A 22,707-nucleotide genomic window follows, 5' to 3' on the forward strand; every position below is an offset into this window, starting at 1 on the left:
TCACCCCCAGCTCACTAAACATAAAAGTCATGAAAGCAGAAATGCAATCGCCTGCGGCCACACCACCTTGAATAAGCCTGATCTCGTCTGATCTCAGAAGCTAAGCAATGTTGGGCTTGGTTAGTACTTGGATGGGAGACCACCTGGGAATATCAAGTGCTGCAGGCATTACATTTTTGTAATTACATTTTACAATTGAAATGTGTGGAGGACAAAAGGAAATTTTGGAGGAATCACCCCCAGCTCACTAAACATAAAAGTCATGAAAGCAGAAATGCAATCGCCTGCGGCCACACCACCTTGAATAAGCCTGATCTCGTCTGATCTCAGAAGCTAAGCAATGTTGGGCTTGGTTAGTACTTGGATGGGAGCCCACCTGGGAATATCAAGTGCTGCAGGCATTACATTTTACAATTGAAATGTGTGGAGGACAAAAGGAAATTTTGGAGGAATCACCCCCAGCTCACTAAACATAAAAGTCATGAAAGCAGAAATGCAATCGCCTGCGGCCACACCACCTTGAATAAGCCTGATCTCGTCTGATCTCAGAAGCTAAGCAATGTTGGGCTTGGTTAGTACTTGGATGGAAGACCACCTGGGAATATCAAGTGCTGCAGGCATTACATTTTTGTAATTACATTTTACAATTGAAATGTGTGGAGGACAAAAGGAAATTTTGGAGGAATCACCCCCAGCTCACTAAACATAAAAGTCATGAAAGCAGAAATGCAATCGCCTGCGGCCACACCACCTTGAATAAGCCTGATCTCGTCTGATCTCAGAAGCTAAGCAATGTTGGGCTTGGTTAGTACTTGGATGGGAGCCCACCTGGGAATATCAAGTGCTGCAGGCATTACATTTTACAATTGAAATGTGTGGAGGACAAAAGGAAATTTTGGAGGAATCACCCCCAGCTCACTAAACATAAAAGTCATGAAAGCAGAAATGCAATCGCCTGCGGCCACACCACCTTGAATAAGCCTGATCTCGTCTGATCTCAGAAGCTAAGCAATGTTGGGCTTGGTTAGTACTTGGATGGAAGACCACCTGGGAATATCAAGTGCTGCAGGCATTACATTTTTGTAATTACATTTTACAATTGAAATGTGTGGAGGACAAAAGGAAATTTTGGAGGAATCACCCCCAGCTCACTAAACATAAAAGTCATGAAAGCAGAAATGCAATCGCCTGCGGCCACACCACCTTGAATAAGCCTGATCTCAGAAGCTAAGCAATGTTGGGCTTGGTTAGTACTTGGATGGGAGACCACCTTTGAATATCAAGTGCTGCAGGCATTACATTTTTGTAATTACATTTTACAATTGAAATGTGTGGAGGACAAAAGGAAATTTTGGAGGAATCACCCCCAGCTCACTAAACATAAAAGTCATGAAAGCAGAAATGCAATCGCCTGCGGCCACACCACCTTGAATAAGCCTGATCTCAGAAGCTAAGCAATGTTGGGCTTGGTTAGTACTTGGATGGGAGACCACCTGGGAATATCAAGTGCTGCAGGCATTACATTTTACAATTGAAATGTGTGGAGGACAAAAGGAAATTTTGGAGGAAACACCCCCAGCTCACTAAACATAAAAGTCATGAAAGCAGATATGCAATCGCCTGCGGCCACACCACCTTGAATAAGCCTGATCTCGTCTGATCTCAGAAGCTAAGCAATGTTGGGCTTGGTTAGTACTTGGATGGAAGACCACCTGGGAATGTCAAGTGCTGCAGGCATTACATTTTTGTAATTACATTTTACAATTGAAATGTGTGGAGGCCAAAAGGAAATTTTGGAGGAATCACCCCCAGCTCACTAAACATAAAAGTCATGAAAGCAGAAATGCAATCGCCTGCGGCCACACCACCTTGAATAAGCCTGATCTCGTCTGATCTCAGAAGCTAAGCAATGTTGGGCTTGGTTAGTACTTGGATGGGAGACCACCTGGGAATATCAAGTGCTGCAGGCATTACATTTTTGTAATTACATTTTACAATTGAAATGTGTGGAGGACAAAAGGAAATTTTGGAGGAATCACCCCCAGCTCACTAAACATAAAAGTCATGAAAGCAGAAATGCAATCGCCTGCGGCCACACCACCTTGAATAAGCCTGATCTCAGAAGCTAAGCAATGTTGGGCTTGGTTAGTACTTGGATGGGAGACCACCTGGGAATATCAAGTGCTGCAGGCATTACATTTTACAATTGAAATGTGTGGACAAAAGGAAATTTTGGAGGAATCACCCCCAGCTCCCTAAACATAAAAGTCATGAAAGCAGAAATGCAATCGCCTGCGGCCACACCACCTTGAATAAGCCTGATCTCGTCTGATCTCAGAAGCTAAGCAATGTTGGGCTTGGTTAGTACTTGGATGGGAGACCACCTGGGAATATCAAGTGCTGCAGGCATTACATTTTACAATTGAAATGTGTGGAGGACAAAAGGAAATTTTGGAGGAATCACCCCCAGCTCACTAAACATAAAAGTCATGAAAGCAGAAATGCAATCGCCTGCGGCAACACCACCTTGAATAAGCCTGATCTCGTCTGATCTCAGAAGCTAAGCAATGTTGGGCTTGGTTAGTACTTGGATGGGAGACCACCTGGGAATATCAAGTGCTGCAGGCATTACATTTTACAATTGAAATGTGTGGAGGACAAAAGGAAATTTTGGAGGAATCACCCCCAGCTCACTAAACATAAAAGTCATGAAAGCAGAAATGCAATCGCCTGAGGCCACACCACCTTGAATAAGCCTGATCTCAGAAGCTAAGCAATGTTGGGCTTGGTTAGTACTTGGATGGGAGACCACCTGGGAATATCAAGTGCTGCAGGCATTACATTTTACAATTGAAATGAGTGAAGGACAAAAGGAAATTTTGGAGGAATCACCCACAGCTCACTAAACATAAAAGTCATGAAAGCAGAAATGCAATCGCCAGCGGCCACACCACCTTGAAAAAGCCTGATCTCGTCTGATCTCACAAACTAAGCAATGTTGGGCTTGGTTAGTACTTGGATGGGAGACCACCTGGGAATATCAAGTGCTGCAGGCATTACATTTTTGTAATTACATTTTACAATTGAAATGTGTGGAGGACAAAAGGAAATTTTGGAGGAATCACCCCCAGCTCACTAAACATAAAAGTCATGAAAGCAGAAATGCAATCGCCTGCGGCCACACCACCTTGAATAAGCCTGATCTCGCCTGATCTCAGAAGCTAAGCAATGTTGGGCTTGGTTAGTACTTGGATGGGAGACGACCTGGGAATATCAAGTGCTGCAGGCATTACATTTTTGTAATTACATTTTACAATTGAAATGTGTGGAGGACAAAAGGAAATTTTGGAGGAATCACCCCCAGCTCACTAAACATAAAAGTCATGAAAGCAGAAATGCAATCGCCTGCGGCCACACCACCTTGAATAAGCCTGATCTCAGAAGCTAAGCAATGTTGGGCTTGGTTAGTACTTGGATGGGAGACCACCTGGGAATATCAAGTGCTGCAGGCATTACATTTTTGTAATTACATTTTACAATTGAAATGTGTGGAGGACAAAAGGAAATTTTGGAGGAATCACCCCCAGCTCACTAAACATAAAAGTCATGAAAGCAGAAATGCAATCGCCTGCGGCCACACCACCTTGAATAAGCCTGATCTCGTCTGATCTCAGAAGCTAAGCAATGTTGGGCTTGGTTAGTATTTGGATGGGAGACCACCTGGGAATATCAAGTGCTGCAGGCATTACATTTTTGTAATTACATTTTACAATTGAAATGTGGAGGACAAAAGGAAATTTTGGAGGAATCACCCCCAGCTCACTAAACATAAAAGTCATGAAAGCAGAAATGCACTCGCCTGTGGCCACACCACCTTGAATAAGCCTGATCTCGTCTGATCTCAGAAGCTAAGCAATGTTGGGCTTGGTTAGTACTTGGATGGGAGACCACCTGGGAATATCAAGTGCTGCAGGCATTACATTTTTGTAATTACATTTTACAATTGAAATGTGTGGAGGACAAAAGGAAATTTTGGAGGAATCACCCCCAGCTCACTAAACATAAAAGTCATGAAAGCAGAAATGCAATCGCCTGTGGCCACACCACCTTGAATAAGCCTGATCTCGCCTTATCTCAGAAGCTAAGCAATGTTGGGCTTGGTTAGTACTTGGATGGGAGACCACCTGGGAATATCAAGTGCTGCAGGCATTAAATTTTACAATTGAAATGTGTGGAGGACAAAAGGAAATTTTGGAGGAATCACCCCCAGCTCACTAAACATAAAAGTCATGAAAGCAGCAATGCAATCGCCTGCGGCCACACCACCTTGAATAAGCCTGATCTCAGAAGCTAAGCAATGTTGGGCTTGGTTAGTACTTGGATGGGAGACCACCTGGGAATATCAAGTGCTGCAGGCATTACATTTTTGTAATTACATTTTACAATTGAAATGTGTGGAGGACAAAAGGAAATTTAGGAGGAATCACCCCAAGCTCCCTAAACATAAAAGTCATGAAAGCAGAAATGCAATCGCCTGCGGCCACACCACCTTGAATAAGCCTGATCTTAGAAGCTAAGCAATGTTGGGCTTGGTTAGTACTTGGATGGGAGACCACCTGGGAATATCAAGTGCTGCAGGCATTACATTTTACAATTGAAATGTGTGGAGGACAAAAGGAAATTTTGGAGGAATCACCCCCAGCTCACTAAACATAAAAGTCATGAAAGCAGAAATGCAATCGCCTGCGGCCACACCACCTTGAATAAGCCTGATCTCAGAAGCTAAGCAATGTTGGGCTTGGTTAGTACTTGGATGGGAGACCACCTGGGAATATCAAGTGCTGCAGGCATTACATTTTACAATTGAAATGTGTGGAGGACAAAAGGAAATTTAGGAGGAATCACCCCCAGCTCCCTAAACATAAAAGTCATGAAAGCAGAAATGCAATCGCCTGCGGCCACACCACCTTGAATAAGCCTGATCTCAGAAGCTAAGCAATGTTGGGCTTGGTTAGTACTTGGATGGGAGACCACCTGGGAATATCAAGTGCTGCAGGCATTACATTTTTGTAATTACATTTTACAATTGAAATGTGTGGAGGACAAAAGGAAATTTTGGAGGAATCACCCCCAGCTCACTAAACATAAAAGTCATGAAAGCAGAAATGCAATCGCCTGCGGCCACACCACCTTGAATAAGCCTGATCTCAGAAGCTAAGCAATGTTGGGCTTGGTTAGTACTTGGATGGGAGACCACCTGGGAATATCAAGTGCTGCAGGCATTACATTTTTGTAATTACATTTTACAATTGAAATGTGTGGAGGACAAAAGGAAATTTTGGAGGAATCACCCCCAGCTCACTAAACATAAAAGTCATGAAAGCAGAAATGCAATCGCCTGCGGCCACACCACCTTGAATAAGCCTGATCTCGTCTGATCTCAGAAGCTAAGCAATGTTGGCCTTGGTTAGTACTTGGATGGGAGACCACCTGGGAATATCAAGTGCTGCAGGCATTACATTTTTGTAATTACATTTTACAATTGAAATGTGTGGAGGACAAAAGGAAATTTTGGAGGAATCACCCCCAGCTCACTAAACATAAAAGTCATGAAAGCAGAAATGCAATCGCCTGCGGCCACACCACCTTGAATAAGCCTGATCTCAGAAGCTAAGCAATGTTGGGCTTGGTTAGTACTTGGATGGGAGACCACCTGGGAATATCAAGTGCTACAGGCATTACATTTTACAATTGAAATGTGTGGAGGACAAAAGGAAATTTTGGAGGAATCACCCCCAGCTCCCTAAATATAAAAGTCATGAAAGCAGAAATGCAATCGCCTGCGGCCACACCACCTTGAATAAGCCTGATCTCGTCTGATCTCAGAAGCTAAGCAATGTTGGGCTTGGTTAGTACTTGGATGGGAGACCACCTGGGAATATCAAGTGCTGCAGGCATTACATTTTACAATTGAAATGTGTGGAGGACAAAAGGAAATTTTGGAGGAATCACCCCCAGCTCACTAAACATAAAAGTCATGAAAGCAGAACTGCAATCGCCTGCGTCCACACCACCTTGAATAAGCCTGATCTCGTCTGATCTCAGAAGCTAAGCAATGTTGGGCTTGGTTAGTACTTGGATGGGAGACCTCCTGGGAATATCAAGTGCTGCAGGCATTACATTTTACAATTGAAATGTGTGGAGGACAAAAGGAAATTTTGGAGGAATCACCCCCAGCTCACTAAACATAAAAGTCATGAAAGCAGAAATGCAATCGCCTGCGGCCACACCACCTTGAATAAGCCTGATCTCAGAAGCTAAGCAATGTTGGGCTTGGTAAATGCTTGGATGGGAGACCACCTGGGAATATCAAGTGCTGCAGGCATTACATTTTACAATTGAAATGAGTGGAGGACAAAAGGAAATTTTGGAGGAATCACCCACAGCTCACTAAACATAAAAGTCATGAAAGCAGAAATGCAATCGCCTGCGGCCACACCACCTTGAATAAGCCTGATCTCAGAAGCTAAGCAATGTTGGGCTTGGTTAGTACTTGGATGGGAGACCACCTGGGAATATCAAGTGCTGCAGGCATTACATTTTACAATTGAAATGTGTGGAGGACAAAAGGAAATTTTGGAGGAATCACCCCCAGCTCACTAAACATAAAAGTCATGAAAGCAGAAATGCAATCGCCTGCGGCCACACCACCTTGAATAAGCCTGATCTCAGAAGCTAAGCAATGTTGGGCTTGGTTAGTACTTGGATGGAAGACCACCTGGGAATATCAAGTGCTGCAGGCATTACATTTTTGTAATTACATTTTACAATTGAAATGTGTGGAGGACAAAAGGAAATTTTGGAGGAATCACCCCCAGCTCACTAAACATAAAAGTCATGAAAGCAGAAATGCAATCGCCTGCGGCCACACCACCTTGAATAAGCCTGATCTCAGAAGCTAAGCAATGTTGGGCTTGGTTAGTACTTGGATGGAAGACCACCTGGGAATATCAAGTGCTGCAGGCATTACATTTTTGTAATTACATTTTACAATTGAAATGTGTGGAGGACAAAAGGAAATTTTGGAGGAATCACCCCCAGCTCACTAAACATAAAAGTCATGAAAGCAAAAATGCAATCGCCTGCGGCCACACCACCTTGAATAAGCCTGATCTCGTCTGATCTCAGAAGCTAAGCAATGTTGTGCTTGGTTAGTACTTGGATGGGAGACCACCTGGGAATATCAAGTGCTGCAGGCATTACATTTTTGTAATTACATTTTACAATTGAAATGTGTGGAGGACAAAAGGAAATTTTGGAGGAATCACCCCCAGCTCATTAAACATAAAAGTCATGAAAGCAGCAATGCAATCGCCTGCGGCCACACCACCTTGAATAAGCCTGATCTCGTCTGATCTCAGAAGCTAAACAGTGTTGGGCTTGGTTAGTACTTGGATGGGAGACCACCTGGGAATATCAAGTGCTGCAGGCATTACATTTTACAATTGAAATGTGTGGAGGACAAAAGGAAATTTTGGAGGAATCACCCCCAGCTCACTAAACATAAAAGTCATGAAAGCAGAAATGCAATCGCCTGCGGCCACACCACCTTGAATAAGCCTGATCTCGTCTGATCTCAGAAGCTAAGCAATGTTGGGCTTGGTTAGTACTTGGATGGGAGACCACCTGGGAATATCAAGTGCTGCAGGCATTACATTTTTGTAATTACATTTTACAATTGAAATGTGTGGAGGACAAAAGGAAATTTTGGAGGAATCACCCCCAGCTCACTAAACATAAAAGTCATGAAAGCAGAAATGCAATCGCCTGCGGCCACACCACCTTGAATAAGCCTGATCTCGCCTGATCTCAGAAGCTAAGCAATGTTGGGCTTGGTTAGTACTTGGATGGGAGACCACCTGGGAATATCACGTGCTGCAGGCATTACATTTTTGTAATTACATTTTACAATTGAAATGTGTGGAGGACAAAAGGAAATTTTGGAGGAATCACCCCCAGCTCACTAAACATAAAAGTCATGAAAGCAGAAATGCAATCGCCTGCGGCCACACCACCTTGAATAAGCCTGATCTCGCCTGATCTCAGAAGCTAAGCAATGTTGGGCTTGGTTAGTACTTGGATGGGAGACCACCTGGGAATATCACGTGCTGCAGGCATTACATTTTTGTAATTACATTTTACAATTGAAATGTGTGGAGGACAAAAGGAAATTTTGGAGGAATCACCCCCAGCTCACTAAACATAAAAGTCATGAAAGCAGAAATGCAATCGCCTGCGGCCACACCACCTTGAATAAGCCTGATCTCGTCTGATCTCAGAAGCTAAGCAATGTTGGGCTTGGTTAGTACTTGGATGGGAGACCACCTGGCAATATCAAGTGCTGCAGGCATTACATTTTACAATTGAAATGTGTGGAGGACAAAAGGAAATTTTGGAGGAATCACCCCCAGCTCACTAAACATAAAAGTCATGAAAGCAGAAATGCAATCGCCTGCGGCCACACCACCTTGAATAAGCCTGATCTCGTCTGAGCTCTGAAGCTAAGCAATGTTGGGCTTGGTTAGTACTTGGATGGGAGACCACCTGGGAATATCAAGTGCTGCAGGCATTACATTTTTGTAATTACATTTTACAATTGAAATGTGTGGAGGACAAAAGGAAATTTTGGAGGAATCACCCCCAGCTCACTAAACATAAAAGTCATGAAAGCAGAAATGCAATCGCCTGCGGCCACACCACCTTGAATAAGCCTGATCTCGTCTGATCTCAGAAGCTAAGCAATGTTGGGCTTGGTTAGTACTTGGATGGGAGACCACCTGGGAATATCAAGTGCTGCAGGCATTACATTTTACAATTGAAATGTGTGGAGGACAAAAGGAAATTTTGGAGGAATCACCCCCAGCTCACTAAACATAAAAGTCATGAAAGCAGAAATGCAATCGCCTGTGGCCACACCACCTTGAATAAGCCTGATCTCGTCTGATCTCAGAAGCTAAGCAATGTTGGGCTTGGTTAGTACTTAGATGGGAGACCACCTGGGAATATCAAGTGCTGCAGGCATTACATTTTTGTAATTACATTTTACAATTGAAATGTGTGGAGGACAAAAGGAAATTTTGGAGGAATCACCCCCAGCTCACTAAACATAAAAGTCATGAAAGCAGAAATGCAATCGCCTGCGGCCACACCACCTTGAATAAGCCTGATCTCGTCTGATCTCAGAAGCTAAGCAATGTTGGGCTTGGTTAGTACTTGGATGGGAGACCACCTGGGAATATCAAGTGCTGCAGGCATTACATTTTACAATTGAAATGTGTGGAGGACAAAAGGAAATTTTGGAGGAATCACCCCCAGCTCCCTAAACATAAAAGTCATGAAAGCAGAAATGCAATCGCCTGCGGCCACACCACCTTGAATAAGCCTGATCTCGTCTGATCTCAGAAGCTAAGCAATGTTGGGCTTGGTTAGTACTTGGATGGGAGACCACCTGGGAATATCAAGTGCTACAGGCATTACATTTTTGTAATTAAATTTTACAATTGAAATGTGTGGAGGCCAAAGGGAAATTTTGGAGGAATCACCCCCAGCTCACTAAACATAAAAGTCATGAAAGCAGAAATGCAATCGCCTGCGGCCACACCACCTTGAATAAGCCTGATCTCGTCTGATCTCAGAAGCTAAGCAATGTTGGGCTTGGTTAGTACTTGGATGGGAGACCACCTGGGAATATCAAGTGCTGCAGGCATTACATTTTACAATTGAAATGTGTGGAGGACAAAATGAAATTTTGGAGGAATCACCCCCAGCTCCCTAAACATAAAAGTCATGAAAGCAGAAATGCAATCGCCTGCGGCCACACCACCTTGAATAAGCCTGATCTCGTCTGATCTCAGAAGCTAAGCAATGTTGGGCTTGGTTAGAACTTGGATGGGAGACCACCTGGGAATATCAAGTGCTACAGGCATTACATTTTTGTAATTACATTTTACAATTGAAATGTGTGGAGGACAAAAGGAAATTTTGGAGGAATCACCCCCAGCTCCCTAAACATAAAAGTCATGAAAGCAGAAATGCAATCGCCTGCGGCCACACCACCTTGAATAAGCCTGATCTCGTCTGATCTCAGAAGCTAAGCAATGTTGGGCTTGGTTAGTACTTGGATGGGAGACCACCTGGGAATATCAAGTGCTGCAGGCATTACATTTTACAATTGAAATGTGTGGAGGACAAAAGGAAATTTTGGAGGAATCACCCCCAGCTCCCTAAACATAAAAGTCATGAAAGCAGAAATGCAATCGCCTGCGGCCACACCACCTTGAATAAGCCTGATCTCAGAAGCTAAGCAATGTTGGGCTTGTTTAGTACTTGGATGGGAGACCACCTGGGAATATCAAGTGCTGCAGGCATTACATTTTTGTAATTACATTTTACAATTGAAATGTGTGGAGGACAAAAGGAAATTTTGGAGAAATCACCCCCAGCTCCCTAAACATAAAAGTCATGAAAGCAGAAAAGCAATCGCCTGCGGCCACACCACCTTGAATAAGCCTGATCTCGTCTGATCTCAGAAGCTAAGCAATGTTGGGCTTGGTTAGTACTTGGATGGGAGACCACCTGGGAATATCAAGTGCTGCAGGCATTACATTTTACAATTGAAATGTGTGGAGGACAAAAGGAAATTTTGGAGGAATCACCCCCAGCTCCCTAAACATAAAATTCATGAAAGCAGAAATGCAATCGCCTGCGGCCACACCACCTTGAATAAGCCTGATCTCAGAAGCTAAGCAATGTTGGGCTTGGTTAGTACTTGGATGGGAGACCACCTGGGAATATCAAGTGCTGCAGGCATTACATTTTTGTAATTACATTTTACAATTGAAATGTGTGGAGGACAAAAGGAAATTTTGGAGGAATCACCCCCAGCTCACTAAACATAAAAGTCATGAAAGCAGAAATGCAATCGCCTGCGGCCACACCACCTTGAATAAGCCTGATCTCGTCTGATCTCAGAAGCTAAGCAATGTTGGGCTTGGTTAGTACTTGGATGGGAGACCACCTGGGAATATCAAGTGCTGCAGGCATTACATTTTTGTAATTACATTTTACAATTGAAATGTGTGGAGGACAAAAGGAAATTTTGGAGGAATCACCCCCAGCTCACTAAACATAAAAGTCATGAAAGCAGAAATGCAATCGCCTGCGGCCACACCACCTTGAATAAGCCTGATCTCAGAAGCTAAGCAATGTTGGGCTTGGTTAGTACTTGGATGGGAGACCACCTGGGAATATCAAGTGCTGCAGGCATTACATTTTTGTAATTACATTTTACAATTGAAATGTGTGGAGGACAAAAGGAAATTTTGGAGGAATCACCCCCAGCTCACTAAACATAAAAGTCATGAAAGCAGAAATGCAATCGCCTGCGGCCACACCACCTTGAATAAGCCTGATCTCGTCTGATCTCAGAAGCTAAGCAATGTTGGGCTTGGTTAGTACTTGGATGGGAGACCACCTGGGAATATCAAGTGCTGCAGGCATTACATTTTACAATTGAAATGTGTGGAGGACAAAAGGAAATTTTGGAGGAATCACCCCCAGCTCCCTAAACATAAAAGTCATGAAAGCAGAAATGCAATCGCCTACGGCCACACCACCTTGAATAAGTCTGATCTCAGAAGCTAAGCAATGTTGGGCTTGGTTAGTACTTGGATGGGAGACCACCTGGGAATATCAAGTGCTGCAGGCATTACATTTTTGTAATTACATTTTACAATTGAAATGTGTGGAGGACAAAAGGAAATTTTGGAGGAATCACCCCCAGCTCACTAAACATAAAAGTCATGAAAGCAGAAATGCAATCGCCTGCGGCCACACCACCTTGAATAAGCCTGATCTCAGAAGCTAAGCAATGTTGGGCTTGGTTAGTACTTGGATGGGAGACCACCTGGGAATATCAAGTGCTGCAGGCATTACATTTTTGTAATTAAATTTTACAATTGAAATGTGTGGAGGTCAAAAGGAAATTTTGGAGGAATCACCCCCAGCTCACTAAACATAAAAGTCATGAAAGCAGAAATGCAATCGCCTGCGGCCACACCACCTTGAATAAGCCTGATCTCAGAAGCTAAGCAATGTTGGGCTTGGTTAGTACTTGGATGGGAGACCACCTGGGAATATCAAGTGCTGCAGGCATTACATTTTACAATTGAAATGTGTGGAGGACAAAAGGAAATTTTGGAGGAATCACCCCCAGCTCACTAAACATAAAAGTCATGAAAGCAGAAATGCAATCTCCTGCGGCCACACCACCTTGAATAAGCCTGATCGCTTCTGATCTCAGAAGCTAAGAAATGTTGGGCTTGGTTAGTACTTGGATGGGAGACCACCTGGGAATATCAAGTGCTGCAGGCATTACATTTTACAATTGAAATGTGTGGAGGACAAAAGGAAATTTTGGAGGAATCACCCCCAGCTCACTAAACATAAAAGTCATGAAAGCAGGAATGCAACCGCCTGCGGCCACACCACCTTGAATAAGCCTGATCTCAGAAGCTAAGCAATGTTGGGCTTGGTTAGTACTTGGATGGAAGACCACTTGGGAATATCAAGTGCTGCAGGCATTACATTTTTGTAATTACATTTTACAATTGAAATGTGTGGAGGACAAAAGGAAATTTTGGAGGAATCACCCCCAGCTCACTAAACATAAAAGTCATGAAAGCAGAAATGCAATCGCCTGCGGCCACACCACCTTGAATAAGCCTGATCTCAGAAGCTAAGCAAAGTTGGGCTTGGTTACTACTTGGATGGGAGACCACCTGGGAATATCAAGTGCTGCAGGCATTACATTTTTGTAATTACATTTTACAATTGAAATGTGTGGAGGACAAAAGGAAATTTTGGAGAAATCACCCCCAGCTCCCTAAACATAAAAGTCATGAAAGCAGAAAAGCAATCGCCTGCGGCCACACCACCTTGAATAAGCCTGATCTCGTCTGATCTCAGAAGCTAAGCAATGTTGGGCTTGGTTAGTACTTGGATGGGAGACCACCTGGGAATATCAAGTGCTGCAGGCATTACATTTTACAATTGAAATGTGTGGAGGACAAAAGGAAATTTTGGAGGAATCACCCCCAGCTCCCTAAACATAAAATTCATGAAAGCAGAAATGCAATCGCCTGCGGCCACACCACCTTGAATAAGCCTGATCTCAGAAGCTAAGCAATGTTGGGCTTGGTTAGTACTTGGATGGGAGACCACCTGGGAATATCAAGTGCTGCAGGCATTACATTTTTGTAATTACATTTTACAATTGAAATGTGTGGAGGACAAAAGGAAATTTTGGAGGAATCACCCCCAGCTCACTAAACATAAAAGTCATGAAAGCAGAAATGCAATCGCCTGCGGCCACACCACCTTGAATAAGCCTGATCTCGTCTGATCTCAGAAGCTAAGCAATGTTGGGCTTGGTTAGTACTTGGATGGGAGACCACCTGGGAATATCAAGTGCTGCAGGCATTACATTTTTGTAATTACATTTTACAATTGAAATGTGTGGAGGACAAAAGGAAATTTTGGAGGAATCACCCCCAGCTCACTAAACATAAAAGTCATGAAAGCAGAAATGCAATCGCCTGCGGCCACACCACCTTGAATAAGCCTGATCTCGTCTGATCTCAGAAGCTAAGCAATGTTGGGCTTGGTTAGTACTTGGATGGGAGACCACCTGGGAATATCAAGTGCTGCAGGCATTACATTTTACAATTGAAATGTGTGGAGGACAAAAGGAAATTTTGGAGGAATCACCCCCAGCTCCCTAAACATAAAAGTCATGAAAGCAGAAATGCAATCGCCTACGGCCACACCACCTTGAATAAGTCTGATCTCAGAAGCTAAGCAATGTTGGGCTTGGTTAGTACTTGGATGGGAGACCACCTGGGAATATCAAGTGCTGCAGGCATTACATTTTTGTAATTACATTTTACAATTGAAATGTGTGGAGGACAAAAGGAAATTTTGGAGGAATCACCCCCAGCTCACTAAACATAAAAGTCATGAAAGCAGAAATGCAATCGCCTGCGGCCACACCACCTTGAATAAGCCTGATCTCAGAAGCTAAGCAATGTTGGGCTTGGTTAGTACTTGGATGGGAGACCACCTGGGAATATCAAGTGCTGCAGGCATTACATTTTTGTAATTAAATTTTACAATTGAAATGTGTGGAGGACAAAAGGAAATTTTGGAGGAATCACCCCCAGCTCACTAAACATAAAAGTCATGAAAGCAGAAATGCAATCGCCTGCGGCCACACCACCTTGAATAAGCCTGATCTCAGAAGCTAAGCAATGTTGGGCTTGGTTAGTACTTGGATGGGAGACCACCTGGGAATATCAAGTGCTGCAGGCATTACATTTTACAATTGAAATGTGTGGAGGACAAAAGGAAATTTTGGAGGAATCACCCCCAGCTCACTAAACATAAAAGTCATGAAAGCAGGAATGCAATCGCCTGCGGCCACACCACCTTGAATAAGCCTGATCTCAGAAGCTAAGCAAAGTTGGGCTTGGTTACTACTTGGATGGGAGACCACCTGGGAATATCAAGTGCTGCAGGCATTACATTTTTGTAATTACATTTTACAATTGAAATGTGTGGAGGACAAAAGGAAATTTTGGAGGAATCACCCCCAGCTCACTAAACATAAAAGTCATGAAAGCAGAAATGCAATCGCCTGCGGCCACACCACCTTGAATAAGCCTGATCTCGTCTGATCTCAGAAGCTAAGCAATGTTGGGCTTGGTTAGTACTTGGATGGGAGACCACCTGGGAATATCAAGTGCTGCAGGCATTACATTTTACAATTGAAATGTGTGGAGGACAAAAGGAAATTTTGGAGGAATCACCCCCAGCTTACTAAACATAAAAGTCATGAAAGCAGAAATGCAATCGCCTACGGCCACACCACCTTGAATAAGCCTGATCTCGCCTGATCTCGTCTGATCTCAGAAGCTAAGCAATGTTGGGCTTGGTTAGTACTTGGATGGGAGACCACCTGGGAATATCAAGTGCTGCAGGCATTACATTTTTGTAATTACATTTTACAATTGAAATGTGTGGACGACAAAAGGAAATTTTGGAGGAATCACCCCCAGCTCACTAAACATAAAAGTCATGAAAGCAGAAATGCAATCGCCTGCGGCCACACCACCTTGAATAAGCCTGATCTCGTCTGATCTCAGAAGCTAAGCAATGTTGGGCTTGGTTAGTACTTGGATGGGAGACCACCTGGGAATATCAAGTGCTGCAGGCATTACATTTTACAATTGAAATGTGTGGAGGACAAAAGGAAATTTTGGAGGAATCACCCCCAGCTCACTAAACATAAAAGTCATGAAAGCAAAAATGCAATCGCCTGCGGCCACACCACCTTGAATAAGCCTGATCTCGTCTGATCTCAGAAGCTAAGCAATGTTGGGCTTGGTTAGTACTTGGATGGGAGACCACCTGGGAATATCAAGTGCTGCAGGCATTACATTTTTGTAATTACATTTTACAATTGAAATGTGTGGAGGACAAAAGGAAATTTTGGAGGAATCACCCCCAGCTCACTAAACATAAAAGTCATGAAAGCAGAAATGCAATCGCCTGCGGCCACACTACCTTGAATAAGCCTGATCTCAGAAGCTAAGCAATGTTGGGCTTGGTTAGTACTTGGATGGGAGACCACCTGGGAATATCAAGTGCTGCAGGCATTACATTTTTGTAATTACATTTTACAATTGAAATGTGTGGAGGACAAAAGGAAATTTTGGAGGAATCACCCCCAGCTCACTAAACATAAAAGTCATGAAAGCAGAAATGCAATCGCCTGCGGCCACACCACCTTGAATAAGCCTGATCTCGTCTGATCTCAGAAGCTAAGCAATGTGGGGCTTGGTTAGTACTTGGATGGGAGACCACCTGGGAATATCAAGTGCTGCAGGCATTACATTTTACAATTGAAATGTGTGGAGGACAAAAGGAAATTTTGGAGGAATCACCCCCAGCTCACTAAACATAAAAGTCATGAAAGCAGAAATGCAATCACCTGCGGCCACACCACCTTAAATAAGCCTGATCTCGTCTGATCTCAGAAGCTAAGCAATGTTGGGCTTGGTTAGTACTTGGATGGGAGACCACCTGGGAATATCAAGTGCTGCAGGCATTACATTTTTGTAATTACATTTTACAATTGAAATGTGTGGAGGACAAAAGGAAATTTTGGAGGAATCACCCCCAGCTCACTAAACATAAAAGTCATGAAAGCAGAAATGCAATCGCCTGCAGCCACACCACCTTGAATAAGCCTGATCTCAGAAGCTAAGCAATGTTGGGCTTGGTTAGTACTTGGATGGGAGACCACCTGGGAATATCAAGTGCTGCAGGCATTACATTTTTGTAATTACATTTTACAATTGAAATGTGTGGACAAAAGGAAATTTTGGAGGAATCACCCCCAGCTCACTAAACATAAAAGTCATGAAAGCAGAAATGCAATCGCCTGCGGCCACACCACCTTGAATAAGCCTGATCTCAGAAGCTAAGCAATGTTGGGCTTGGTTAGTACTTGGATGGGAGACCACCTGGGAATATCAAGTGCTGCAGGCATTACATTTTTGTAATTACATTTTACAATTGAAATGTGTGGAGGACAAAAGGAAATTTTGGAGGAATCACCCCCAGCTCACTAAACATAAAAGTCATGAAAGCAGAAATGCAATCGCCTGCGGCCACACCACCTTGAATAAGCCTGATCTCGTCTGATCTCAGAAGCTAAGCAATGTTGGGCTTGGTTAGTACTTGGATGGGAGACCACCTGGGAATATCAAGTGCTGCAGGCATTACATTTTTGTAATTACATTTTACAATTGAAATGTGTGGAGGACGAAAGGAAATTTTGGAGGAATCACCCCCAGCTCACTAAACATAAAAGTCATGAAAGCAGAAATGCAATCGCCTGCGGCCACACCACCTTGAATAAGCCTGATCTCGTCTGATCTCAGAAGCTAAGCAATGTTGGGCTTGGTTAGTACTTGGATGGGAGACCACCTGGGAATATCAAGTGCTGCAGGCATTACATTTTTGTAATTACATTTTACAATTGAAATGTGTGGAGGACAAAAGGAAATTTTGGAGGAATCACCCCCAGCTCACTAAACATAAAAGTCATGAAAGCAGAAATGCAATCCCCTGCAGCCACACCACCTTGAATAAGCCTGATCTCAGAAGCTAAGCAATGTTGGGCTTGGTTAGTACTTGGATGGGAGACCACCTGGGAATATCAAGTGCTGCAGGCATTACATTTTTGTAATTACATTTTACAATTGAAATGTGTGGAGGACAAAAGGAAATTTTGGAGGAATCACCCCCAGCTCACTAAACATAAAAGTCATGAAAGCAGAAATGCAATCGCCTGCGGCCACACCACCTTGAATAAGCCTGATCTCAGAAGCTAAGCAATGTTGGGCTTGGTTAGTACTTGGATGGGAGACCACCTGGGAATATCAAGTGCTGCAGGCATTACATTTTTGTAATTACATTTTACAATTGAAATGTGTGGAGGACAAAAGGAAATTTTGGAGGAATCACCCCCAGCTCACTAAACATAAAAGTCATGAAAGCAGAAATGCAATCGCCTGCGGCCACACCACCTTGAATAAGCCTGATCTCGTCTGATCTCAGAAGCTAAGCAATGTTGGGCTTGGTTAGTACTTGGATGGGAGACCACCTGGGAATATCAAGTGCTGCAGGCATTACATTTTTGTAATTACATTTTACAATTGAAATGTGTGGAGGACGAAAGGAAATTTTGGAGGAATCACCCCCAGCTCACTAAACATAAAAGTCATGAAAGCAGAAATGCAATCGCCTGCGGCCACACCACCTTGAATAAGCCTGATCTCGTCTGATCTCAGAAGCTAAGCAATGTTGGGCTTGGTTAGTACTTGGATGGGAGACCACCTGGGAATATCAAGTGCTGCAGGCATTACAATTTACAATTGAAATGTGTGGAGGACAAAAGGAAATTTTGGAGGAATCACCCCCAGCTCACTAAACATAAAAGTCATGAAAGCAGAAATGCAATCGCCTGCGGCCACACCACCTTGAATAAGCCTGATCTCGTCTGATCTCAGAAGCTAAGCAATGTTGGGCTTGGTTAGTACTTGGATGGGAGACCACCTGGGAATATCAAGTGCTGCAGGCATTACATTTTACAATTGAAATGTGTGGAGGACAAAAGGAAATTTTGGAGGAATCACCCCCAGCTCACTAAACATAAAAGTCATGAAAGCAAAAATGCAATCTCCTGCGGCCACACCACCTTGAATAAGCCTGATCGCTTCTGATCTCAGAAGCTAAGCAATGTTGGGCTTGGTTAGTACTTGGATGGGAGACCACCTGGGAATATCAAGTGCTGCAGGCATTACATTTTTGTAATTACATTTTACAATTGAAATGTGTGGAGGACAAAAGGAAATTTTGGAGGAATCACCCCCACCTCAATAAACATAAAAGTCATGAAAGCAGAAATGCAATCGCCTGCGGCCACACCACCTTGAATAAGCCTGATCTCAGTAGCTAAGCAGTGTTGGGCTTGGTTAGTACTTGGATGGGAGACCACCTGGGAATATCAAGTGCTGTAGGCATTACATTTTTGTAATTACATTTTACAATTGAAATGTGTGGACAAAAGGAAATTTTGGAGGAATCACCCCCAGCTCACTAAACATAAAAGTCATGAAAGCAGAAATGCAATCCCCTGCGGCCACACCACCTTGAATAAGCCTGATCTCGCCTGGTCTCAGAAGCTAAGCAATGTTGGGCTTGGTTAATACTTGGATGGGAGACCACCTGGGAATATCAAGTGCTGCAGGCATTACATTTTACAATTGAAATGTGTGGAGGACAAAAGGAAATTTTGGAGGAATCACCCCCAGCTCACTAAACATAAAAGTCATGAAAGCAGAAATGCAATCGCCTGCGGCCACACCACCTTGAATAAGCCTGATCTCGTCTGGTCTCAGAAGCTAAGCAATGTTGGGCTTGGTTAGTACTTGGATGGGAGACCACCTGGGAATATCAAGTGCTGCAGGCATTACATTTTACAATTGAAATGTGTGGAGGACAAAAGGAAATTTTGGAGGAATCACCCCCAGCTCACTAAACATAAAAGTCATGAAAGCAGAAATGCAATCGCCTGCGGCCACACCACCTTGAATAAGCCTGATCTCGTCTGATCTCAGAAGCTAAGCAATGTTGGGCTTGGTTAGTACTTGGATGGGAGACCACCTGGGAATATCAAGTGCTGCAGGCATTACATTTTACAATTGAAATGTGTGGAGGACAAAAGGAAATTTTGGAGGAATCACCCCCAGCTCACTAAACATAAAAGTCATGAAAGCAGAAAAGCAATCGCCTGCGGCCACACCACCTTGAATAAGCCTGATCTCGTCTGATCTCAGAAGCTAAGAAATGTTGGGCTTGGTTAGTACTTGGATGGGAGACCACCTGGGAATATCAAGTGCTGCAGGCATTACGTTTTACAATTGAAATGTGTGGAGGCCAAAGGGAAATTTTGGAGGAATCAACCCCAGCTCCCTAAACATAAAAGTCATGAAAGCAGAAATGCAATCGCCTGCGGCCACACCACCTTGAATAAGCCTGATCTCAGAAGCTAAGCAATGTTGGGCTTGGTTAGTACTTGGATGGGAGACCACCTGGGAATATCAAGTGCTGCAGGCATTACATTTTTGTAATTACATTTTACAATTGAAATGTGTGGAGGACAAAAGGAAATTTTGGCGGAATAACCCCCAGCTCACTAAACATAAAAGTCATGAAAGCAGAAATGCAATCGCCTGCGGCCACACCACCTTGAATAAGCCTGATCTTGTCTGATCTCAGATGCTAAGCAATGTTGGGCTTGGTTAGTACTTGGATGGGAGACCACCTGGGAATATCAAGTGCTGCAGGCATTACATTTTTGTAATTACATTTTACAATTGAAATGTGTGGAGGACAAAAGGAAATTTTGGAGGAATCACCCCCAGCTCACTAAACATAAAAGTCATGAAAGCAGAACTGCAATCGCCTGCAGCCACACCACCTTGAATAAGCCTGATCTCGTCTGATCTCAGAAGCTAAGCAATGTTGGGCTTGGTTAGTACTTGGATGGGAGACCACCTGGGAATATCAAGTGCTGCAGGCATTACATTTTACAATTGAAATGTGTGGAGGACAAAAGGAAATTTTGGAGGAATCACCCCCAGCTCACTAAACATAAAAGTCATGAAAGCAGAAATGCAATCGCCTGCGGCCACACCACCTTGAATAAGCCTGATCTCAGTAGCTAAGCAGTGTTGGGCTTGGTTAGTACTTGGATGGGAGACCACCTGGGAATATCAAGTGCTGCAGGCATTACATTTTTGTAATTACATTTTACAATTGAAATGTGTGGACAAAAGGAAATTTTGGAGGAATCACCCCCAGCTCACTAAACATAAAAGTCATGAAAGCAGAAATGCAATCGCCTGCGGCCACACCACCTTGAATAAGCCTGATCTCCGAAGCTAAGCAATGTTGGGCTTGGTTAGTACTTGGATGGGAGACCACCTGGGAATATCAAGTGCTGCAGGCATTACATTTTTGTAATTAAATTTTACAATTGAAATGTGTGGAGGACGAAAGGAAATTTTGGAGGAATCACCCCCAGCTCACTAAACATAAAAGTCATGAAAGCAGAAATGCAATCGCCTGCGGCCACACCACCTTGAATAAGCCTGATCTCAGAAGCTAAGCAATGTTGGGCTTGGTTAGTACTTGGATGGGAGACCACCTGGGAATATCAAGTGCTGCAGGCATTACATTTTTGTAATTACATTTTACAATTGAAATGTGTGGAGGACAAAAGGAAATTTTGGAGGAATCACCCCCAGCTCACTAAACATAAAAGTCATGAAAGCAGAAATGCAATCGCCTGCGGCCACACCACCTTGAATAAGCCTGATCTCGTCTGATCTCAGAAGCTAAGCAATGTTGGGCTTGGTTAGTACTTGGATGGGAGACCACCTGGGAATATCAAGTGCTGCAGGCATTACATTTTACAATTGAAATGTGTGGAGGACAAAAGGAAATTTTGGAGGAATCACCCCCAGCTCACTAAACATAAAAGTCATGAAAGCAGAAATGCAATCGCCTGCGGCCACACCACCTTGAATAAGCCTGATCTCGTCTGATCTCAGAAGCTAAGCAATGTTGGGCTTGGTTAGTACTTGGATGGGAGACCACCTGGGAATATCACGTGCTGCAGGCATTACATTTTTGTAATTACATTTTACAATTGAAATGTGTGGAGGACAAAAGGAAATTTTGGAGGAATCACCCCCAGCTCACTAAACATAAAAGTCATGAAAGCAGAAATGCAATCGCCTGCGGCCACACCACCTTGAATAAGCCTGATCTCCGAAGCTAAGCAATGTTGGGCTTGGTTAGTACTTGGATGGAAGACCACCTGGGAATATCAAGTGCTGCAGGCATTACATTTTACAATTGAAATGTGTGGAGGACAAAAGGAAATTTTGGAGGAATCACCCCCAGCTCACTAAACATAAAAGTCATGAAAGCAGAAATGCAATCGCCTGCGGCCACACCACCTTGAATAAGCCTGATCTCGTCTGATCTCAGAAGCTAAGCAATGTTGGGCTTGGTTAGTACTTGGATGGGAGACCACCTGGGAATATCAAGTGCTGCAGGCATTACATTTTACAATTGAAATGTGTGGAGGCCAAAGGGAAATTTTGGAGGAATCACCCCCAGCTCACTAAACATAAAAGTCATGAAAGCAGAAATGCAGTCGCCTGCGGCCACACCGCCTTGAATAAGCCTGATCTCGTCTGATCTCAGAAGCTAAGCAATGTTGGGCTTGGTTAGTACTTGGATGGGAGACCACCTGGGAATATCAAGTGCTGCAGGCATTACATTTTACAAATGATATGTGTGGAGGACAAAAGGAAATTTTGGAGGATTCACCCCCAGCTCACTAAACATAAAAGTCATGAAAGCAGAAATGCAATCACCTGCGGCCACACCACCTTGAATAAGCCTGATCTCAGAAGCTAAGCAATGTTGGGCTTGGTTAGTACTTGGATGGGAGACCACCTGGGAATATCAAGTGCTGCAGGCATTACATTTTTGTAATTACATTTTACAATTGAAATGTGTGGAGGACAAAAGGAAATTTTGGAGGAATCACCCCCAGCTCACTAAACATAAAAGTCATGAAAGCAGAAATGCAATCGCCTGCGGCCACACCACCTTGAATAAGCCTGATCTCAGAAGCTAAGCAATGTTGGGCTTGGTTAGTACTTGGATGGGAGACCACCTGGGAATATCAAGTGCTGCAGGCATTACATTTTTGTAATTACATTTTACAATTGAAATGTGTGGAGGACAAAAGGACGTTTTGGAGGAATCACCCCCAGCTCACTAAACATAAAAGTCATGAAAGCAGAAATGCAATCGCCTGCGGCCACACCACCTTGAATAAGCCTGATCTCGTCTGATCTCAGAAGCTAAGCAATGTTGGGCTTGGTTAGTACTTGGATGGGAGACCACCTGGGAATATCAAGTGCTGCAGGCATTACATTT

At 43.5% G+C, this 22,707-nt stretch overlaps 51 non-coding genes and 51 pseudogenes across 51 annotated transcripts; all 102 read left to right on the forward strand.

Annotated features, from left to right (window-relative positions):
* The first annotated feature begins 49 nt into the window (after positions 1 to 49).
* Positions 50 to 168, forward strand: LOC131715602 (5S ribosomal RNA). Its single transcript, XR_009315353.1, has one exon. It is a non-coding gene; the product is annotated as a 5S ribosomal RNA (ribosomal RNA).
* Positions 169 to 282: 114 nt separating this feature from the next.
* Positions 283 to 401, forward strand: LOC131710934 (5S ribosomal RNA). The gene has a single exon (XR_009312816.1). It is a non-coding gene; the product is annotated as a 5S ribosomal RNA (ribosomal RNA).
* A 100-nt stretch (positions 402 to 501) lies between these two features.
* Positions 502 to 620, forward strand: LOC131710979 (5S ribosomal RNA). Its single transcript, XR_009312861.1, has one exon. It is a non-coding gene; the product is annotated as a 5S ribosomal RNA (ribosomal RNA).
* Positions 621 to 734: 114 nt separating this feature from the next.
* On the forward strand, positions 735 to 853 carry LOC131710935 (5S ribosomal RNA). Its single transcript, XR_009312817.1, has one exon. It is a non-coding gene; the product is annotated as a 5S ribosomal RNA (ribosomal RNA).
* Positions 854 to 953: 100 nt separating this feature from the next.
* On the forward strand, positions 954 to 1,072 carry LOC131710980 (5S ribosomal RNA). Its single transcript, XR_009312862.1, has one exon. It is a non-coding gene; the product is annotated as a 5S ribosomal RNA (ribosomal RNA).
* A 114-nt stretch (positions 1,073 to 1,186) lies between these two features.
* Positions 1,187 to 1,295, forward strand: LOC131716118 (5S ribosomal RNA; annotated as a pseudogene).
* Positions 1,296 to 1,409: 114 nt separating this feature from the next.
* Positions 1,410 to 1,518, forward strand: LOC131714589 (5S ribosomal RNA; annotated as a pseudogene).
* A 100-nt stretch (positions 1,519 to 1,618) lies between these two features.
* Positions 1,619 to 1,737, forward strand: LOC131712182 (5S ribosomal RNA). Its single transcript, XR_009314074.1, has one exon. It is a non-coding gene; the product is annotated as a 5S ribosomal RNA (ribosomal RNA).
* Positions 1,738 to 1,851: 114 nt separating this feature from the next.
* LOC131715613 (5S ribosomal RNA) lies at positions 1,852 to 1,970 on the forward strand. The gene has a single exon (XR_009315354.1). It is a non-coding gene; the product is annotated as a 5S ribosomal RNA (ribosomal RNA).
* Positions 1,971 to 2,084: 114 nt separating this feature from the next.
* LOC131714591 (5S ribosomal RNA) lies at positions 2,085 to 2,193 on the forward strand (annotated as a pseudogene).
* A 97-nt stretch (positions 2,194 to 2,290) lies between these two features.
* LOC131715624 (5S ribosomal RNA) lies at positions 2,291 to 2,409 on the forward strand. The gene has a single exon (XR_009315355.1). It is a non-coding gene; the product is annotated as a 5S ribosomal RNA (ribosomal RNA).
* A 100-nt stretch (positions 2,410 to 2,509) lies between these two features.
* Positions 2,510 to 2,628, forward strand: LOC131710520 (5S ribosomal RNA). Its single transcript, XR_009312394.1, has one exon. It is a non-coding gene; the product is annotated as a 5S ribosomal RNA (ribosomal RNA).
* A 100-nt stretch (positions 2,629 to 2,728) lies between these two features.
* LOC131716145 (5S ribosomal RNA) lies at positions 2,729 to 2,837 on the forward strand (annotated as a pseudogene).
* Positions 2,838 to 2,937: 100 nt separating this feature from the next.
* On the forward strand, positions 2,938 to 3,056 carry LOC131713294 (5S ribosomal RNA; annotated as a pseudogene).
* Positions 3,057 to 3,170: 114 nt separating this feature from the next.
* On the forward strand, positions 3,171 to 3,289 carry LOC131713756 (5S ribosomal RNA; annotated as a pseudogene).
* A 114-nt stretch (positions 3,290 to 3,403) lies between these two features.
* On the forward strand, positions 3,404 to 3,512 carry LOC131714592 (5S ribosomal RNA; annotated as a pseudogene).
* Positions 3,513 to 3,626: 114 nt separating this feature from the next.
* On the forward strand, positions 3,627 to 3,745 carry LOC131711148 (5S ribosomal RNA). Its single transcript, XR_009313030.1, has one exon. It is a non-coding gene; the product is annotated as a 5S ribosomal RNA (ribosomal RNA).
* Positions 3,746 to 3,857: 112 nt separating this feature from the next.
* On the forward strand, positions 3,858 to 3,976 carry LOC131710118 (5S ribosomal RNA). Its single transcript, XR_009311987.1, has one exon. It is a non-coding gene; the product is annotated as a 5S ribosomal RNA (ribosomal RNA).
* Positions 3,977 to 4,090: 114 nt separating this feature from the next.
* Positions 4,091 to 4,209, forward strand: LOC131714173 (5S ribosomal RNA; annotated as a pseudogene).
* Positions 4,210 to 4,309: 100 nt separating this feature from the next.
* On the forward strand, positions 4,310 to 4,418 carry LOC131714593 (5S ribosomal RNA; annotated as a pseudogene).
* A 114-nt stretch (positions 4,419 to 4,532) lies between these two features.
* Positions 4,533 to 4,641, forward strand: LOC131715864 (5S ribosomal RNA; annotated as a pseudogene).
* Positions 4,642 to 4,741: 100 nt separating this feature from the next.
* On the forward strand, positions 4,742 to 4,850 carry LOC131714594 (5S ribosomal RNA; annotated as a pseudogene).
* Positions 4,851 to 4,950: 100 nt separating this feature from the next.
* On the forward strand, positions 4,951 to 5,059 carry LOC131714595 (5S ribosomal RNA; annotated as a pseudogene).
* Positions 5,060 to 5,173: 114 nt separating this feature from the next.
* Positions 5,174 to 5,282, forward strand: LOC131714596 (5S ribosomal RNA; annotated as a pseudogene).
* Positions 5,283 to 5,396: 114 nt separating this feature from the next.
* Positions 5,397 to 5,515, forward strand: LOC131712194 (5S ribosomal RNA). Its single transcript, XR_009314087.1, has one exon. It is a non-coding gene; the product is annotated as a 5S ribosomal RNA (ribosomal RNA).
* A 114-nt stretch (positions 5,516 to 5,629) lies between these two features.
* On the forward strand, positions 5,630 to 5,738 carry LOC131715921 (5S ribosomal RNA; annotated as a pseudogene).
* A 100-nt stretch (positions 5,739 to 5,838) lies between these two features.
* LOC131715635 (5S ribosomal RNA) lies at positions 5,839 to 5,957 on the forward strand. The gene has a single exon (XR_009315356.1). It is a non-coding gene; the product is annotated as a 5S ribosomal RNA (ribosomal RNA).
* Positions 5,958 to 6,057: 100 nt separating this feature from the next.
* Positions 6,058 to 6,176, forward strand: LOC131711923 (5S ribosomal RNA). Its single transcript, XR_009313812.1, has one exon. It is a non-coding gene; the product is annotated as a 5S ribosomal RNA (ribosomal RNA).
* A 100-nt stretch (positions 6,177 to 6,276) lies between these two features.
* On the forward strand, positions 6,277 to 6,385 carry LOC131716463 (5S ribosomal RNA; annotated as a pseudogene).
* A 100-nt stretch (positions 6,386 to 6,485) lies between these two features.
* LOC131714597 (5S ribosomal RNA) lies at positions 6,486 to 6,594 on the forward strand (annotated as a pseudogene).
* A 100-nt stretch (positions 6,595 to 6,694) lies between these two features.
* On the forward strand, positions 6,695 to 6,803 carry LOC131715654 (5S ribosomal RNA; annotated as a pseudogene).
* A 114-nt stretch (positions 6,804 to 6,917) lies between these two features.
* LOC131715655 (5S ribosomal RNA) lies at positions 6,918 to 7,026 on the forward strand (annotated as a pseudogene).
* A 114-nt stretch (positions 7,027 to 7,140) lies between these two features.
* Positions 7,141 to 7,259, forward strand: LOC131712627 (5S ribosomal RNA). The gene has a single exon (XR_009314518.1). It is a non-coding gene; the product is annotated as a 5S ribosomal RNA (ribosomal RNA).
* A 114-nt stretch (positions 7,260 to 7,373) lies between these two features.
* On the forward strand, positions 7,374 to 7,492 carry LOC131711103 (5S ribosomal RNA). Its single transcript, XR_009312985.1, has one exon. It is a non-coding gene; the product is annotated as a 5S ribosomal RNA (ribosomal RNA).
* Positions 7,493 to 7,592: 100 nt separating this feature from the next.
* On the forward strand, positions 7,593 to 7,711 carry LOC131715646 (5S ribosomal RNA). Its single transcript, XR_009315357.1, has one exon. It is a non-coding gene; the product is annotated as a 5S ribosomal RNA (ribosomal RNA).
* A 114-nt stretch (positions 7,712 to 7,825) lies between these two features.
* On the forward strand, positions 7,826 to 7,944 carry LOC131713387 (5S ribosomal RNA; annotated as a pseudogene).
* Positions 7,945 to 8,058: 114 nt separating this feature from the next.
* LOC131713388 (5S ribosomal RNA) lies at positions 8,059 to 8,177 on the forward strand (annotated as a pseudogene).
* A 114-nt stretch (positions 8,178 to 8,291) lies between these two features.
* LOC131712881 (5S ribosomal RNA) lies at positions 8,292 to 8,410 on the forward strand. Its single transcript, XR_009314768.1, has one exon. It is a non-coding gene; the product is annotated as a 5S ribosomal RNA (ribosomal RNA).
* Positions 8,411 to 8,510: 100 nt separating this feature from the next.
* On the forward strand, positions 8,511 to 8,629 carry LOC131712285 (5S ribosomal RNA). The gene has a single exon (XR_009314178.1). It is a non-coding gene; the product is annotated as a 5S ribosomal RNA (ribosomal RNA).
* A 114-nt stretch (positions 8,630 to 8,743) lies between these two features.
* LOC131715657 (5S ribosomal RNA) lies at positions 8,744 to 8,862 on the forward strand. Its single transcript, XR_009315358.1, has one exon. It is a non-coding gene; the product is annotated as a 5S ribosomal RNA (ribosomal RNA).
* Positions 8,863 to 8,962: 100 nt separating this feature from the next.
* Positions 8,963 to 9,081, forward strand: LOC131710724 (5S ribosomal RNA). Its single transcript, XR_009312606.1, has one exon. It is a non-coding gene; the product is annotated as a 5S ribosomal RNA (ribosomal RNA).
* A 114-nt stretch (positions 9,082 to 9,195) lies between these two features.
* On the forward strand, positions 9,196 to 9,314 carry LOC131715668 (5S ribosomal RNA). The gene has a single exon (XR_009315359.1). It is a non-coding gene; the product is annotated as a 5S ribosomal RNA (ribosomal RNA).
* A 100-nt stretch (positions 9,315 to 9,414) lies between these two features.
* On the forward strand, positions 9,415 to 9,533 carry LOC131711658 (5S ribosomal RNA). The gene has a single exon (XR_009313544.1). It is a non-coding gene; the product is annotated as a 5S ribosomal RNA (ribosomal RNA).
* A 114-nt stretch (positions 9,534 to 9,647) lies between these two features.
* Positions 9,648 to 9,766, forward strand: LOC131715680 (5S ribosomal RNA). Its single transcript, XR_009315361.1, has one exon. It is a non-coding gene; the product is annotated as a 5S ribosomal RNA (ribosomal RNA).
* Positions 9,767 to 9,866: 100 nt separating this feature from the next.
* On the forward strand, positions 9,867 to 9,985 carry LOC131713951 (5S ribosomal RNA; annotated as a pseudogene).
* Positions 9,986 to 10,099: 114 nt separating this feature from the next.
* LOC131715691 (5S ribosomal RNA) lies at positions 10,100 to 10,218 on the forward strand. Its single transcript, XR_009315362.1, has one exon. It is a non-coding gene; the product is annotated as a 5S ribosomal RNA (ribosomal RNA).
* Positions 10,219 to 10,318: 100 nt separating this feature from the next.
* Positions 10,319 to 10,427, forward strand: LOC131715311 (5S ribosomal RNA; annotated as a pseudogene).
* Positions 10,428 to 10,541: 114 nt separating this feature from the next.
* Positions 10,542 to 10,660, forward strand: LOC131715702 (5S ribosomal RNA). The gene has a single exon (XR_009315363.1). It is a non-coding gene; the product is annotated as a 5S ribosomal RNA (ribosomal RNA).
* A 100-nt stretch (positions 10,661 to 10,760) lies between these two features.
* Positions 10,761 to 10,869, forward strand: LOC131714598 (5S ribosomal RNA; annotated as a pseudogene).
* A 114-nt stretch (positions 10,870 to 10,983) lies between these two features.
* On the forward strand, positions 10,984 to 11,102 carry LOC131715714 (5S ribosomal RNA). The gene has a single exon (XR_009315364.1). It is a non-coding gene; the product is annotated as a 5S ribosomal RNA (ribosomal RNA).
* Positions 11,103 to 11,216: 114 nt separating this feature from the next.
* Positions 11,217 to 11,325, forward strand: LOC131714599 (5S ribosomal RNA; annotated as a pseudogene).
* A 114-nt stretch (positions 11,326 to 11,439) lies between these two features.
* LOC131715725 (5S ribosomal RNA) lies at positions 11,440 to 11,558 on the forward strand. Its single transcript, XR_009315366.1, has one exon. It is a non-coding gene; the product is annotated as a 5S ribosomal RNA (ribosomal RNA).
* Positions 11,559 to 11,658: 100 nt separating this feature from the next.
* On the forward strand, positions 11,659 to 11,767 carry LOC131716414 (5S ribosomal RNA; annotated as a pseudogene).
* Positions 11,768 to 11,881: 114 nt separating this feature from the next.
* Positions 11,882 to 11,990, forward strand: LOC131714600 (5S ribosomal RNA; annotated as a pseudogene).
* Positions 11,991 to 12,104: 114 nt separating this feature from the next.
* LOC131714602 (5S ribosomal RNA) lies at positions 12,105 to 12,213 on the forward strand (annotated as a pseudogene).
* A 100-nt stretch (positions 12,214 to 12,313) lies between these two features.
* LOC131713897 (5S ribosomal RNA) lies at positions 12,314 to 12,432 on the forward strand (annotated as a pseudogene).
* A 100-nt stretch (positions 12,433 to 12,532) lies between these two features.
* Positions 12,533 to 12,641, forward strand: LOC131715906 (5S ribosomal RNA; annotated as a pseudogene).
* A 114-nt stretch (positions 12,642 to 12,755) lies between these two features.
* Positions 12,756 to 12,864, forward strand: LOC131715911 (5S ribosomal RNA; annotated as a pseudogene).
* A 114-nt stretch (positions 12,865 to 12,978) lies between these two features.
* On the forward strand, positions 12,979 to 13,097 carry LOC131715736 (5S ribosomal RNA). Its single transcript, XR_009315368.1, has one exon. It is a non-coding gene; the product is annotated as a 5S ribosomal RNA (ribosomal RNA).
* A 100-nt stretch (positions 13,098 to 13,197) lies between these two features.
* On the forward strand, positions 13,198 to 13,306 carry LOC131714603 (5S ribosomal RNA; annotated as a pseudogene).
* A 114-nt stretch (positions 13,307 to 13,420) lies between these two features.
* LOC131715747 (5S ribosomal RNA) lies at positions 13,421 to 13,539 on the forward strand. The gene has a single exon (XR_009315369.1). It is a non-coding gene; the product is annotated as a 5S ribosomal RNA (ribosomal RNA).
* A 114-nt stretch (positions 13,540 to 13,653) lies between these two features.
* Positions 13,654 to 13,772, forward strand: LOC131715758 (5S ribosomal RNA). Its single transcript, XR_009315370.1, has one exon. It is a non-coding gene; the product is annotated as a 5S ribosomal RNA (ribosomal RNA).
* Positions 13,773 to 13,872: 100 nt separating this feature from the next.
* Positions 13,873 to 13,981, forward strand: LOC131716416 (5S ribosomal RNA; annotated as a pseudogene).
* Positions 13,982 to 14,095: 114 nt separating this feature from the next.
* On the forward strand, positions 14,096 to 14,204 carry LOC131714604 (5S ribosomal RNA; annotated as a pseudogene).
* A 114-nt stretch (positions 14,205 to 14,318) lies between these two features.
* LOC131714605 (5S ribosomal RNA) lies at positions 14,319 to 14,427 on the forward strand (annotated as a pseudogene).
* A 100-nt stretch (positions 14,428 to 14,527) lies between these two features.
* LOC131715912 (5S ribosomal RNA) lies at positions 14,528 to 14,636 on the forward strand (annotated as a pseudogene).
* A 114-nt stretch (positions 14,637 to 14,750) lies between these two features.
* Positions 14,751 to 14,869, forward strand: LOC131715769 (5S ribosomal RNA). The gene has a single exon (XR_009315371.1). It is a non-coding gene; the product is annotated as a 5S ribosomal RNA (ribosomal RNA).
* A 100-nt stretch (positions 14,870 to 14,969) lies between these two features.
* On the forward strand, positions 14,970 to 15,098 carry LOC131714194 (5S ribosomal RNA; annotated as a pseudogene).
* A 114-nt stretch (positions 15,099 to 15,212) lies between these two features.
* On the forward strand, positions 15,213 to 15,331 carry LOC131715779 (5S ribosomal RNA). Its single transcript, XR_009315372.1, has one exon. It is a non-coding gene; the product is annotated as a 5S ribosomal RNA (ribosomal RNA).
* Positions 15,332 to 15,431: 100 nt separating this feature from the next.
* Positions 15,432 to 15,550, forward strand: LOC131715790 (5S ribosomal RNA). The gene has a single exon (XR_009315373.1). It is a non-coding gene; the product is annotated as a 5S ribosomal RNA (ribosomal RNA).
* A 114-nt stretch (positions 15,551 to 15,664) lies between these two features.
* On the forward strand, positions 15,665 to 15,773 carry LOC131715595 (5S ribosomal RNA; annotated as a pseudogene).
* A 114-nt stretch (positions 15,774 to 15,887) lies between these two features.
* Positions 15,888 to 16,006, forward strand: LOC131710285 (5S ribosomal RNA). Its single transcript, XR_009312157.1, has one exon. It is a non-coding gene; the product is annotated as a 5S ribosomal RNA (ribosomal RNA).
* Positions 16,007 to 16,106: 100 nt separating this feature from the next.
* Positions 16,107 to 16,225, forward strand: LOC131712944 (5S ribosomal RNA). Its single transcript, XR_009314832.1, has one exon. It is a non-coding gene; the product is annotated as a 5S ribosomal RNA (ribosomal RNA).
* Positions 16,226 to 16,339: 114 nt separating this feature from the next.
* LOC131715281 (5S ribosomal RNA) lies at positions 16,340 to 16,448 on the forward strand (annotated as a pseudogene).
* Positions 16,449 to 16,559: 111 nt separating this feature from the next.
* Positions 16,560 to 16,668, forward strand: LOC131714606 (5S ribosomal RNA; annotated as a pseudogene).
* A 114-nt stretch (positions 16,669 to 16,782) lies between these two features.
* LOC131715801 (5S ribosomal RNA) lies at positions 16,783 to 16,901 on the forward strand. Its single transcript, XR_009315374.1, has one exon. It is a non-coding gene; the product is annotated as a 5S ribosomal RNA (ribosomal RNA).
* A 114-nt stretch (positions 16,902 to 17,015) lies between these two features.
* On the forward strand, positions 17,016 to 17,134 carry LOC131715812 (5S ribosomal RNA). The gene has a single exon (XR_009315375.1). It is a non-coding gene; the product is annotated as a 5S ribosomal RNA (ribosomal RNA).
* A 114-nt stretch (positions 17,135 to 17,248) lies between these two features.
* On the forward strand, positions 17,249 to 17,357 carry LOC131716011 (5S ribosomal RNA; annotated as a pseudogene).
* Positions 17,358 to 17,471: 114 nt separating this feature from the next.
* On the forward strand, positions 17,472 to 17,580 carry LOC131714607 (5S ribosomal RNA; annotated as a pseudogene).
* A 114-nt stretch (positions 17,581 to 17,694) lies between these two features.
* On the forward strand, positions 17,695 to 17,813 carry LOC131715823 (5S ribosomal RNA). Its single transcript, XR_009315376.1, has one exon. It is a non-coding gene; the product is annotated as a 5S ribosomal RNA (ribosomal RNA).
* Positions 17,814 to 17,927: 114 nt separating this feature from the next.
* LOC131715834 (5S ribosomal RNA) lies at positions 17,928 to 18,046 on the forward strand. The gene has a single exon (XR_009315377.1). It is a non-coding gene; the product is annotated as a 5S ribosomal RNA (ribosomal RNA).
* A 100-nt stretch (positions 18,047 to 18,146) lies between these two features.
* LOC131715845 (5S ribosomal RNA) lies at positions 18,147 to 18,265 on the forward strand. Its single transcript, XR_009315378.1, has one exon. It is a non-coding gene; the product is annotated as a 5S ribosomal RNA (ribosomal RNA).
* Positions 18,266 to 18,365: 100 nt separating this feature from the next.
* On the forward strand, positions 18,366 to 18,484 carry LOC131712854 (5S ribosomal RNA). The gene has a single exon (XR_009314742.1). It is a non-coding gene; the product is annotated as a 5S ribosomal RNA (ribosomal RNA).
* A 114-nt stretch (positions 18,485 to 18,598) lies between these two features.
* On the forward strand, positions 18,599 to 18,707 carry LOC131716259 (5S ribosomal RNA; annotated as a pseudogene).
* A 111-nt stretch (positions 18,708 to 18,818) lies between these two features.
* On the forward strand, positions 18,819 to 18,937 carry LOC131714323 (5S ribosomal RNA; annotated as a pseudogene).
* Positions 18,938 to 19,037: 100 nt separating this feature from the next.
* LOC131710862 (5S ribosomal RNA) lies at positions 19,038 to 19,156 on the forward strand. The gene has a single exon (XR_009312744.1). It is a non-coding gene; the product is annotated as a 5S ribosomal RNA (ribosomal RNA).
* Positions 19,157 to 19,256: 100 nt separating this feature from the next.
* LOC131715856 (5S ribosomal RNA) lies at positions 19,257 to 19,375 on the forward strand. The gene has a single exon (XR_009315379.1). It is a non-coding gene; the product is annotated as a 5S ribosomal RNA (ribosomal RNA).
* Positions 19,376 to 19,475: 100 nt separating this feature from the next.
* LOC131712066 (5S ribosomal RNA) lies at positions 19,476 to 19,594 on the forward strand. Its single transcript, XR_009313955.1, has one exon. It is a non-coding gene; the product is annotated as a 5S ribosomal RNA (ribosomal RNA).
* A 100-nt stretch (positions 19,595 to 19,694) lies between these two features.
* LOC131714608 (5S ribosomal RNA) lies at positions 19,695 to 19,803 on the forward strand (annotated as a pseudogene).
* Positions 19,804 to 19,917: 114 nt separating this feature from the next.
* LOC131713225 (5S ribosomal RNA) lies at positions 19,918 to 20,036 on the forward strand (annotated as a pseudogene).
* Positions 20,037 to 20,150: 114 nt separating this feature from the next.
* Positions 20,151 to 20,269, forward strand: LOC131720666 (5S ribosomal RNA). The gene has a single exon (XR_009319563.1). It is a non-coding gene; the product is annotated as a 5S ribosomal RNA (ribosomal RNA).
* Positions 20,270 to 20,369: 100 nt separating this feature from the next.
* Positions 20,370 to 20,478, forward strand: LOC131715870 (5S ribosomal RNA; annotated as a pseudogene).
* A 111-nt stretch (positions 20,479 to 20,589) lies between these two features.
* On the forward strand, positions 20,590 to 20,698 carry LOC131715948 (5S ribosomal RNA; annotated as a pseudogene).
* Positions 20,699 to 20,812: 114 nt separating this feature from the next.
* On the forward strand, positions 20,813 to 20,921 carry LOC131714609 (5S ribosomal RNA; annotated as a pseudogene).
* A 114-nt stretch (positions 20,922 to 21,035) lies between these two features.
* On the forward strand, positions 21,036 to 21,154 carry LOC131715867 (5S ribosomal RNA). Its single transcript, XR_009315380.1, has one exon. It is a non-coding gene; the product is annotated as a 5S ribosomal RNA (ribosomal RNA).
* A 100-nt stretch (positions 21,155 to 21,254) lies between these two features.
* On the forward strand, positions 21,255 to 21,373 carry LOC131711896 (5S ribosomal RNA). Its single transcript, XR_009313785.1, has one exon. It is a non-coding gene; the product is annotated as a 5S ribosomal RNA (ribosomal RNA).
* Positions 21,374 to 21,487: 114 nt separating this feature from the next.
* LOC131716300 (5S ribosomal RNA) lies at positions 21,488 to 21,596 on the forward strand (annotated as a pseudogene).
* A 100-nt stretch (positions 21,597 to 21,696) lies between these two features.
* LOC131715878 (5S ribosomal RNA) lies at positions 21,697 to 21,815 on the forward strand. Its single transcript, XR_009315381.1, has one exon. It is a non-coding gene; the product is annotated as a 5S ribosomal RNA (ribosomal RNA).
* Positions 21,816 to 21,915: 100 nt separating this feature from the next.
* LOC131720627 (5S ribosomal RNA) lies at positions 21,916 to 22,034 on the forward strand. Its single transcript, XR_009319524.1, has one exon. It is a non-coding gene; the product is annotated as a 5S ribosomal RNA (ribosomal RNA).
* Positions 22,035 to 22,134: 100 nt separating this feature from the next.
* On the forward strand, positions 22,135 to 22,243 carry LOC131715618 (5S ribosomal RNA; annotated as a pseudogene).
* Positions 22,244 to 22,357: 114 nt separating this feature from the next.
* Positions 22,358 to 22,466, forward strand: LOC131714610 (5S ribosomal RNA; annotated as a pseudogene).
* Positions 22,467 to 22,580: 114 nt separating this feature from the next.
* On the forward strand, positions 22,581 to 22,699 carry LOC131715890 (5S ribosomal RNA). Its single transcript, XR_009315382.1, has one exon. It is a non-coding gene; the product is annotated as a 5S ribosomal RNA (ribosomal RNA).
* Positions 22,700 to 22,707: the final 8 nt, after the last annotated feature.

This window comes from Acipenser ruthenus, chromosome 44 (assembly GCF_902713425.1).
Source record: "Acipenser ruthenus chromosome 44, fAciRut3.2 maternal haplotype, whole genome shotgun sequence".
In the NCBI taxonomy this organism is placed as follows: Eukaryota; Metazoa; Chordata; class Actinopteri; order Acipenseriformes; family Acipenseridae; genus Acipenser; species Acipenser ruthenus.